The following is a 12232-nucleotide window of genomic DNA, read 5'->3' on the forward strand; positions in this document are numbered from 1 at the left end:
CCTTATATCCCATTTAGGTTGTAAGGAGGGACCTTTGACCGATTTCCGACGATTGACTTCATTTTCTAGCCATAGACCATCACGTGACTTTAAAAAGAAAACCTATTTTTTTTGTCTTTTTTTCCTTTTCCCTCCAATTCCAACTTACCCCCTAATTCTTTCCCCTTTCTCCTTCAACTCTAATTTGTTGATGTGAACAAGCTACTTCATGAAGACTAGGGTTCCAAATTAGAGAGGGGAAGGAGAAATAAGAAGGGAAGAATTAGGGTCAGTTGGAATTGGAGGAAAAAGGGAGAAAAAGAAAAAAAAAAAAAAAAGAAGAAGAAGTCGGAAAATAAAAGAAAAACCTCTAGCAATTTCTCTCCCAAGCCCCACTACCTTCGGCAGCCCCCTCCCCCAAAATCGGCCTCTATCCCAAGTCCTAGCCCCATCCCCATCCCATGTTCTAAATTTCCCCCACCCGGCCACCACCATCCCCGAAATCGCCCCCACCCCAACCCTAGAAATCACCATGATGAATAAAAAGTTATACCGCAAGTGCACGGTGTCTGTTGTTAGCAGAGACTTAACAGATACGGGTCAAATCCCACAGGGAGACAGGTTCTATTAGTTTTTTTTCCAATTATATAAACTATTTCAATAAACGAAGAGTGATTTGATGATCAATTAACTAAAGTATGACAATAATTAAAATAAGGTTGTTCTCAAATAAATAAAGATCTAGGGAATACATTCGGTCCACCATGCTTATACCAATCCAAGAAATGCAAACACTCCATTAATAAATAAAGTAGGTTGAATAATTAAAGCACTTGTTAATCCTACAGTCGGGAATTAACACTTACAAATTAACATATGTAGTTTGGTTGCTAACATAATATCGCCAATTGTAATTAAGCCCATAAAAATATGATCTTTCAATTCTAATTTTTATTAGCTATAATAAACTCATGATATTGGCCAATTACATGAATCAAACAATAAAGCACAAATCAAGTGGAATTATTCAAACCCTAATTCATAAATTTATAAATAATTAAGCACAAATAATCAAGGTATAAACATGGCTTCCCTCACTTAGCCCTTAAAAACGACTACTCACTCATAATCAAAACAAAAAAGATAAATAAACTTCAATTCATAATTAATAAAATAAAGAACAAAAAGAATAAATGAAATACCTCGATGATTGAAGTAATGGAGAACAATAAACTAGGGTTTAACAATGGAGGAAAAAAACTAAAGAAACGTTTAATCTAGAAAATAAAGCATAAGAGAGGAAAATAAAATCCTTTCTAGTATATATATTAAACCTAATCCTAAATAAAATAAATAAAATAAAGAAATAAAAATAACAAAAGTCGTCATATAATTGGTTGCTTGGAGAATCAAAGTCGGTGGAGGCCGAATAACCCAAGGTTCCACATGCCAGACCCATCGCCCGATGGGTGGCCGATGGTCAAGTGGATGTGGGCTGCAACGAAGACCATCATCCGATGGATTTCCATCGGGCTAGGCAGATTCAAGAGCTCGTGTATGCGGCTAAGCCATCGCCCGATGGTTGGGCGCTTGACTGGCAGATTTGCAGGACCAACTTCAGAATGCTGTAACTCACAATCTAGGAATTGTATGAAGGCGTGCGACCTATCATTGGAAAGATCTTCAAGTCTAGTTTCCGAACCAACTTGTATCATCTCAATCCAATCTGTAGAACCCGAGTTATGGCTGAAACAGTGCACAAGGGTCCTTTTTGATACTTTGCAAACCTTCGTTTTCCTTTGTTTCTAACTCAAATTCAATTCCGAAAAGTGCATATCGATCCTTGTGGATGCTATATTCATTCCCATGCATAAAAACCTTAGAGACAACATCCACGAGCATAAATCCCTCGATCAATGAACTCGATCCATCGATTTCCATTCAAATATCATCCAAATCATCTCCAAACACTTCGAAAGCGTCCAAATGACTATGAAATCACCTGAAACATTAAGAAAAACACAAACGGAGCGTAATAGAGCGATATATGATGACTTATGCAAATATGACCTTAGAATTGACCAAAAAGACTGAGAAAAAGGTATAAAAACTAACATAAATGTGCCTAAGAACCCTATATGCATATGATTCATCACACCCCACCCTGAAAATTAAACAGCCCCCATCCCTTCCCTTCCCCAACCTCGAAACCCTACCCTTTTCCCTTCCATATAACGCCCCCAAATTGACACAAACCCACTAGTAAATATTGTCCTATATGGGCCCTATCCCGCAAGGATTTCCTTTGACAGGACAAAAGTCCTAACCAAAAGGCCTCTACCAGCAGATTGAGGTATCAACCACTATATAAGGGTAGATTTGTTCTCCTTAACTTCTAATAAAGAAGGTATCAACCTTCTTTATATTGAAAGGAATGGTGTCATTCAAACAAGTGTATTACTCCGATAGAAGAATTAATTAAGAAAGCTACTTATTCAGTGAAGTCAAGTGATTAAAAATGCCTAGTTGGAGGCCACTTCCGATCAGTAAGATGAATATCTTACAACTTGCTCTTGACTCAACCCTACGGGTCACACCCAATCGTGTAACCGAACAAAGGTGATGAATTAATCCGAAGAATTAAATACATCGATGAGAATTTTATGAACTAAATGTCGGATTCCGAGCTTATATTAGAGCGTCAAAGCCGAGCGTCGAAAGTTAAGTCGACGAGAAATAAAGTCAAATGACAAGTCAATACCTAGCCATAGCCTTGCAAATGGCCTAGCTAGCAACTAGCCATGCGAGGTCCAAGCAAGGCTAGCCGGGCTGCTTGCTGCAAGGCAAGGCTTGGGCACAAGCCCAACAATGCCATGGCTGGGCGAGCAAGGTCGAGCAGCCTTGCGAGCAAATGTAACACCTTAGAAATTCCTTTCCTTTAAAATACCTGTTTTGCTCTTTTTAAATACAAAACAGGAAATTCTAAGACAATATCGTCACCGTGAAAACGAATAAGACAATTATCAAAGACACACAGAGGAAGACTATCTTTAAAAATCATTCAAAACAAGTCAACATAAAAAGTCAAACCAACGAAAGTAAAGTTAAACCAAAGTCAAACGAAGTCAACCTACAACTTGGAACCATTGTAGGCCCTTATCAAAACCGACATAAATATTTAAAAACCTTTGCGTTAGTCTCACAAGCAAAATAAATAATAATCAGAGCAATAAACCACATCATATTCTTATGGAAACTAAATATGATTCGTTCTTCAATCATGCCCATCATGAATATGTTTCATCACTTGAAAAGCTTCTCTTTACTTTGTCCCCACTACTCGCAATTAGAAATGGGTCGTCGTAGGGCCAAGATACAGATAAAGCCAAATAAACATACAAACACACAATCAGTAAAGTTGAGTACATAAGCGTAAATAGTACACACTCACTACAAGAAAATTGTCTTTTTGTAGCGATTATTTTGTAGCGATTGTACATTCGCTACAATATAATATGCAAGTATATTTGTGAAATAATTAAGGAAATCGTATCATTTTACAATCGCCATGGCTTTCATATATAAATTCGATATGGAAAACACAATAATACATATCCACACTATTTTTGCACATTTATAAAATTATGAGAAATCGTATCATTTACAATCGCCACTAAATCCCAAATCGATATGAAAAGCCTTTTCTACACTAGATATATAAATATTGTTTGACAAAGAATATATAAAATATGTCATAGCTTATTGGTGAAATATTTCATATAAGAGTTTGAGGTTGCATGTTCGAATCTTGTAAACATCATATGTATGATTTTTTTTTTTTTTTTAAAAAAAGGAGTTCAACATTTATAGCAATTATAATCGCTACAATAATCACTACGATTGGATGTAGTTTTTCGTATCGATTATTCAGGCCAACCCCAGCGATATTGAAAACTACTACTAAAGGCTAAGGCAATGGCGGATGTTGTATCGAATGACCACTCGTTGGGAAAGCTTTTTGTTGCAATTACAATCGATACTAAAGGTTAAAATAATCGCTACGAAAAGGTTATTTTCTTGTAGTGACTAACATGCTTTCATCCTATCATCACACAACTTACCTTATTGCACCTGTTTACAAGCATACAACATAGCCAACCAATAAACAATTGATTTGCTTCATTAATTTGATTACGCATCGAACATGTTTCCCCCTAACCTTCCCCAATAAAGGGGTACTAACACGAGAGCTAACTATGCCAATATAAAAGAACCACTCGTAAGTGGTGGAATTCCTGCGCATAATAAAAAGGAATATACAGCGTCCTGTACTCGCAATAGAAGTTATGGTTAAATATAAAACCCCATCCTCCATATGCTCATACTCAAGGTATATATATATACGTTCCAAGAGTTTTAGTGTGTAATCTCTTTCACTTTACGTTATTTACATATTTTTAGCCTTGGTGATGACTCTCAAACCATAATACAATCAATCATTATAAATCATTCAAGCAATCAAACATACCAGTTAAATTCTTGAATAATTAGTGACCACATAAATTAAATGTCGAACCCTTTTTACACTACTTCGGTGTTAAATAACACCTTAAACGCATAATACGCCACAAATCCTATCCATCGGTGTTTAAAATACCTTAAATGCACTTAGACACCAAAATATAATTTAATTCTTGTGTACATAGACACTTAAATAACTCATTTCCCATGCTTATAACATTGATAAAAATTATATGAACCATAATTAAATTCCCTTTCAATATTCCAAACTCAATTAAACATTTAGTTTAAGTAAACATGCTCTCTATCATGCTAATAATAAAATTGTGATTCATACACAACATGCCAATATAATTAATTCCAATCATCAATCCACCACAAATAATCCATACTTTGCAAATCAATCACCCATATCAATCCAATCAATACTTATCATGATACTACCTTGGAATTAATTAAACAAAGTCTAGTATGCTTCTATACACTTAAATAATTACCAAGTACGCAAACGTATCTCGAATATGATCTCAAAATCGCCATGACTAAATAAAGTCACTCACTTGGAAGTCTCCTACAACACAAAATTACAAAGAGAAATTAATACCTATTTTATATAAATTTCAGCAATATATACACTCTTTAAATCACTTATAAACCCCTTTAAAACAAGCTGAAAATTAATTTAAAACCCCTACTTTTATTCCCAGTTAATGGGTAGTTTAAAATTCTTTCAAGAAACAAAATTATACTCTTTATACAAAAATTCCAACTTTATAAAAATATGTAAAATTGCTGTAGTTATATTTAAAATCATCTAATTTAATTATTTGCAGATGATTTAATTTGTTGCTATTTTCTAGGGCTGACACTGAGTTTATTGTCTTACTTCTCCAAGCTTTTAATAAATTCTCTTAGGCTTCAGGGTTGGCTGCCAATTTTGACAAGAGTGAAGTCTATTTTGGTGGAATTCCCTTTGAAGATCAAGATGCCCTTAGAGGCTTGCTTGGGGTTGCTGCTGGTACTATCCCTTTTAGATACCTTAGTGTCCCCCTTTCTTCTAAAAAGCTTAATTTAAGTCAATGTAAACCTCTAGTTGAAAGAGTTACTTCCAGAATTGAAGGGTGGGCGGCTAAGCACCTTTCTTATGCTGGTAGGCTTCAGTTGATTAAAAGTGTGTTATTTAGAGTTCAGACTTATTGGGCACAAATTTTTATTCTCCATAAGAAGATCTTAAAGGATATTGAAGCTAAATTTAGAGCTTTCCTTTGGACAGGGAAAGCTAACCCCTCAAAGAAGTCTCTTGTCTCTTGGTCTCAAGTGTGCCTTCCCAAAGTTAGTGGTGGATGGAACCTTATTTCTCAACCTGAATGGAATCATGATGCTATCACTAGGTTGCTCTGGGATCTTGCTCATAAAGCAGACAGCTTATGGGTAAAATGGGTTCATGTGTACTATTTCAAGAATAAGCCATGGTGGGACCTCCCAGCACCTAAAAATTGTTCTTGGGTGCTGAAAAAGATTTTGAAATGTAGAGATCTTGTTGAGAAGATTGGAGGTTGGGATATGGTTATGCATGTTGGTAAAATGAAGATTAAAAAGGTTTATCAGAAACCTTTGTGCAGATGCCCAAAGTTGCATGGAAAAGAATTATCTGCAATAACCCTACCTCCCCAAAGAGTCTCTTTATCACTTGGTTGGCCTTAAGAAACAGGTTACTACTAAGGACAAACTGCAAACTTGAAATATCCAAGCTGATCCTACCTGTTTTCTTTGTTCTCAGGAAGTTGAAATTGTTCAGCATTTGATCTTTAGTTGCTCTTTTGCTAGGGATATATGGCAGAGGGTGCTGAATCTTTTTGGTTATAACATAACTGTCTGTTCTCTTGATTTTGAAGCTTAGTGGATTGCTAAAGTTTGCAGAAATCTGGTGCTAAATACAGGCTTCTTAGTATGTGTTTTGCTGAAACAGTTTACAACATTTGGCTTTAGAGAAATTCCCTGATTTTTACTGGTGATTATAAACCTGCTGAAGTGGTGTTTAGAGATGTTTTGTTTGCGGTTGCCTGTAGGTGCCCTGCTACTGACAGAAGTCTGCTAATCCTTGATTAGAGTTTTTCCTCTTTTCTGGCCTTGTTCTAGTCCTCAGTAAGCCTACTATCTAGTCAATGCTAGCTTACTCTGAGGCTAGGTTTTGTTTATGTGTCTTTTGTGTTTTCTTTTGTTGTATATCTAGTTCCCTTTTCTTACTTGTTGTCTTCTCTGGTGGGTCCTCCTGGAAGGTTTCATTAGTCTAGATAGGAAGTTTGAAAGGGTGGGGGCTGGGGGCTTCCTGGAACCCTTCCTAGAAGGTGGCCAGGTTAGTCTCTTGCTTATGGTCTTGTTTAGTTGCCCTGTCAGGGGCTTTGGTGTCTTGGAGGTTGTTGTTTGATCCTTTAGGATCTTGTGGTGTCTTGGGGTAGTTGCAGCTTAACTTTGATTGTAAGTTGTAACTCTTTCTCTTGGTAATAAATTTTCTATTTACCTAAAAAAAACATCTAATTTAATAGTTTCAATCATTTACAATCAACTTCTACCAATCTACATTAATTTAGAAACCTAGGTTTTTAATTTGGGGCTTTTAATTCAAAAACTAAATCTAAAAATTATATACATAATAATCATAATCAAAAATCATAAAAATCATCACAAAACCCAAAAATAATTGATTCAAGGCTAGATTAGAATTTAAAAAAAAAAGAGAGAGAGAGAGAGAGATTTTTTTTGTTCGAACCACACGCACAGGGGAGGGAGGACGGCTGCTGCTGTCGACGAGTGCTGGTGGTGGGCGGCCGGTGATGATGGTGGCATCCGGCTACCCATGCGGTGGTGTGTGTGTGTCGTGCAATGTGAGAAAATGGTAGGGGGAAATTAAGGGGGAATGGAAAAATAAGAGGAGAGAGAAAAAGATTAAACCTTTGAGTATTCTCCACCTTAAATAAGGTTTAATTTGCCCATATGATGGGTATTTATACCCTCTTTTGAAGCCCTCCTAGCTTAAATTTCCTCTTCTACCCTTAATGATTCTTTTTCCTAATCAAACTAGTCATTTGACTTTCTTTAAATGCCATTGACTTAAAATTTCCTTTTATCAAGTAATATGCCCCAAAGTTTTATAATAATAAAATAAAATATTTTTAAAACCATTAAATAAATAAAAATGGTTCTTTAATTTAAATAAACCTTTTTAAATTAATAAAATACCATAAATAATTCATTCGAATTATTTAAATACTTCACAAAATAATGATTTAAATTAAAATATGTATAAAAATACGGGGTATTACAGCAAGCCTCGTCAGCAAGGGGAGTTGTGGTCTACCCCTTGTGGTCCTCACCTACTCTCTCCCTCATATTGACACTTATTGTTTGATTATTTCTTAGCTTATTTAATTTAATTTGGAATAAATCAATTGCTTATTCTCTCACTTTATCAATTCTCCTACATGGAAAGATGATTGAGTTTTTTTTGCGAATGCTTTACCTATAAATACCAACTTTGGGAGTTGGGAAATTTACACTTTGAGTAGGGGTGAGCACGGATCAAATATCCAAAAATTAGAATATTTGATATCCGATATCTGATCTGAAATTTTTTTAATAAAATTGCAGAAAAATTCTGATTTTATTAATAAATAATTGGTTTTAATTTCTCATGAAAAAAAAATCAAAAAAATAAATAATATAATTGTACAATTTGACAAAAAAAAAAAGAACCATCAAAATACAATTAGAAATCAAAAATCCAAATTAAACACAAACAACCATCCCCCCCCCCCCCCCCCCCCGAATTGAACACCAACTCCAAAATGTAAACTCTTTGTCCAACTCAAATTTTGGACAATTATGAGCTTAAATAAATAAAAGAGGTATACTCGTAGAATTGTAGTATAGTAGGACCCCTTATTTTTCTTCTGGTTATGTAGTTTCTGTTTTAGACATACTTTGTTCCTCTTTTCTCTGTGTTGAGCTTAGCAATGGCGGCCATTAATAGAAAAGAAATGGTGAATAAGAGAGTAGAGGATAATGGGCCGCCGCTGAGAAGTCGAGAGAACCAAGAAGCGTCGATGGTTTAGCAGCCGTGAAGAGGGAAGTCGCAATTGTGAGGAGAAGGAAGTTGCAACCGAAAGCTGTAGTTGGTGGAGGAGAGAGGAGAGAGGTGGGCGGCTGTTTGAGGGGAGTGAAAATAGGGTTTGGGACTTTGGGTTTTGTGGGGTTTTGAAAATAGCCATAGTAACTTGTTAGAAGTAAAAAATAAAATATTACAAAGAGTGTCATATTTTCGGTTATCGGATATCCGAAATCCGAAAATTGGAAATCCGATATCCGAAATCCGATCCGATATCCAATTTTTTTGGAATCCGAAATTGATTTCGGATCAAATATCCATAATTTTCGGATCGGATGCGGTTCGGATTGTCGGATTTTCACATAGTTTTGCTCAGCCCTACTTTGAGTAGAACTCAAAAAGGCATCTCCCAAAATCTTGAGAAAACCTTTAAGTTCATAGAACTCCCTTTTAGTTTAGTCTCATCTAAGCTACGAGATAGGAGCCTTGTTTGGGCGTGTAGGTGTGCGAAGTAGAAGGATTCGCGCGTGCGTGTCTAGAGCTTTTCGAGTGATCGTGCTTGTGTTCGTGTGAAGCACGCGTTAAGGGTAAGACGGTAATTTGCCCTCCTCTACCTCTCTTTCTCCCTTTCGTGTGTTTATTGCTTTATTAATTGTATATTTGTTTAGTTGTATTAATTATGCATGCGGTTCAGGCGGGTTTTGGTTCTACACGGTGCTGAAGCATCGTAAAACCCAACATATATGGGGGTTGATACCTCAACCTAGTAGAGACCTTTTGGGTATGACTTTTGTCCTGTACCAAATCAAATCCTTGCGGTCTAGGGCTTAGAGATGACAATATCTACTAGTGGGCTCATGTTGACCTGAGGTGTTACATCCACAATCCTAAAACTTTACTTCCTCTCTTTCCCAAGCCCCGACACCTCCTCCTTTGGGGTTTCATGGCTGGGGAAAGGGAGGTGGTAGGCTTTTAGGCTTGGGAAGGGGAGAGAGGCAATTTTCGGGGTGAGGGAAACAGACAAGATGGCAATGGGGGCATTTCCAGAGGTGGGGAATGGGGGGTCATGCATTTCATGGGCGGGGTGGGCTGCTGGAGGTCGTGTTTGGGCTTGGATTTTTTTTTTAAAAAAAAAAAAAAATTGTTTTTCGTTTTGTTTTAATTTATTTTTTTGATAGTTTGACCAATTGTGTGCTAACTCGTGTCTAATAAACCAATAAAATACTTATATATATAAGTTACCGATCACTTAGAACCAATAAAAGTGAATACCCTCTAAAGTTGGGATTATTCAATAATAATCTTATGTTGGGAGTATTTAAATTGAATTGGTCAAAGTTAGGATTATAAAAACCAAAATTTTCTAAATTATATATTAGTTATGTTTGGAAGAATTTTATATTACGAATTCCAAAAAGACATTAAATTGACATCTAAATAAGAATTACGATCACTTGATTTCACTAATAATTAACACTGTAATTAATTTGAACCATATATTGGAATAATGCACTTTATCGAAGGACATTACTCCTTTACTTAATTCATTAAGGCTACACTTCTTTAATAATTATAGAGATCGTTCACTCTATATGTATGGTCTTGAATAATCTATGATTTAGGAATGAAGGTACGAAATTGGGCCATGAGCATGACCCAATTTCATCGCCTTAACTAGGTTATTTTATGACATGCGATTATTTGCAATTTAAATAGAATTGCATATAATTGTTAATTAATTTCAAAGTGAGCATTACTATGTTTGTTGATGCTAATGCATAATAAAATTACTAGCTATTGTGATTATGGTATTAAACATTAATATTAAAGGGATCGTAACATGTTTTCCATAATTATCTTATAAGGCGTAATATTCAAATACTAGTCTTATTATCTAACAATTAAAGGTGATCGTGATAATGAAACAATAAGATCATTATACATAATTATACGACATTTGGTTGGTCTCCCATAAATAAGACGACTTTTTGATTATTTGAAAATAACACCACTCTTGGGGGTGTATGCGTTCTAAATAGGTTGTTACCATTGTAACCCGTTTGTCGAGTTAAATGTGGCACGTATAGCTAGCTATTTGATTGACTGACTTTATATCTATAGTTTTTAGAATTTAATTTATTAGAAAATTGAATTTAATTTTAACTAATATATTAATCCTATTATTTAACTGATACCAATCCATATCACACAAATCAAGGCACACATACGATTATTGATAAGTTTTTTTTTTCTTTTTTAATAAAAATTAACCTTAAAATTTGATCCTTAAAGAATAAATTAATCCTTTGAAACCTTAACTGATCAATTTTCCCTCTTGCAAATCAGGCACACAACTCGAGGTTTTTCTAGTAACTCTTTGCCAATTTTGACCTCGAATTGACTCTTAAGGATAAAACTAACCACAAACCCTTAATTTTTTTTTCTTTTTAATAAAATTAACCTTAAAATTTGATCCTTAAAGTTGACCCTTTGAAACCTTAACCGATCAATTTTCCCTCTTACAAATCAGGCACACAACTCGAGGTTTTTCTAGTAACTCTTTGCCAATTTTAACCTTAAATTGACTCTTAAGGAGAACACTAACCACAAAACCTTATATCAAGCAATTTCTCAGTATGCAAGTCGATATTATTTGCGTTCCATAGATTTACAATGAGTTAAACAAGTTAATCAGGGTTAATGGATTAGTTGAAATTGTAAAACATTAAAATAATAAAGCCTAATTAATCGAATAGTGACATGCGTCACACTTAACATGTTAAAGGTGATATTAGTTTATTATTATGATATTATAAAGGTATCCTATACATGGAAGACCGCCCAAAATGTCATATTTTTTAGAAATAATTTTTCCTTAAAAAAAAAAAGTAAAATCTAGTCTCAACTTTTTTTTTTTAATCTCTTGGGAGACTATGATCTTGAAATGCAGCAATGCACGTGAGAATAACCTACAAAATAAAGAATATTTTGGTATCATAATATTTGCCTTTGGCATTCAATTTAGTAACTGGAGAAGAAATATTAGAAAGAAAAAATAGAGAGAAGTGAAAGCTCTTTGGCAATGAATGTAACATGTTCCATCAATAAATGATTGAGGGTATATATATGAATTGTTTTGGAGAGCATGCTACGAGAGTTTTACGACCTAAAAAGGTACACCCTAATTGAGCTGCTCTACTTGTGAGTGACACGTCTCTCAGGGTGTGCCGTTTCACAAGGTTATATAACTTTCGTGAGCTTTTGAGCCTTTCATCATTCACGTATCTTTCTAATGACACATTTCAACTCTTATTGGCCTCTGGTGGCTAAGCTTTAATCAACGCGCCAGTTGTTGATTGGACCACTTGATGGCCTATGATTGGTTTACCTGGGTATTTTTACCTTATACAACAGAACACTTTTGAGAAATTTCTTGTCCAAGAAAAATTTAACTGAAAAAGTTATACATTGTTTCCAATGAGAACAATCTGATTGATTGTAGTCTTGAATTCACCGAAAGTGACAATTCAGATCTATATAGTTTTAATTTTAAACCACTATATAGTCATACTCATAGACGAGTCACTTTAAGATAACATCAAAGAAATTGCCCCCACTAGTAAATAA

Source organism: Chenopodium album, chromosome 12, assembly GCF_948465745.1.
Source record: "Chenopodium album chromosome 12, dcCheAlbu1.1, whole genome shotgun sequence".
Lineage (NCBI taxonomy): Eukaryota > Viridiplantae > Streptophyta > Magnoliopsida > Caryophyllales > Amaranthaceae > Chenopodium > Chenopodium album.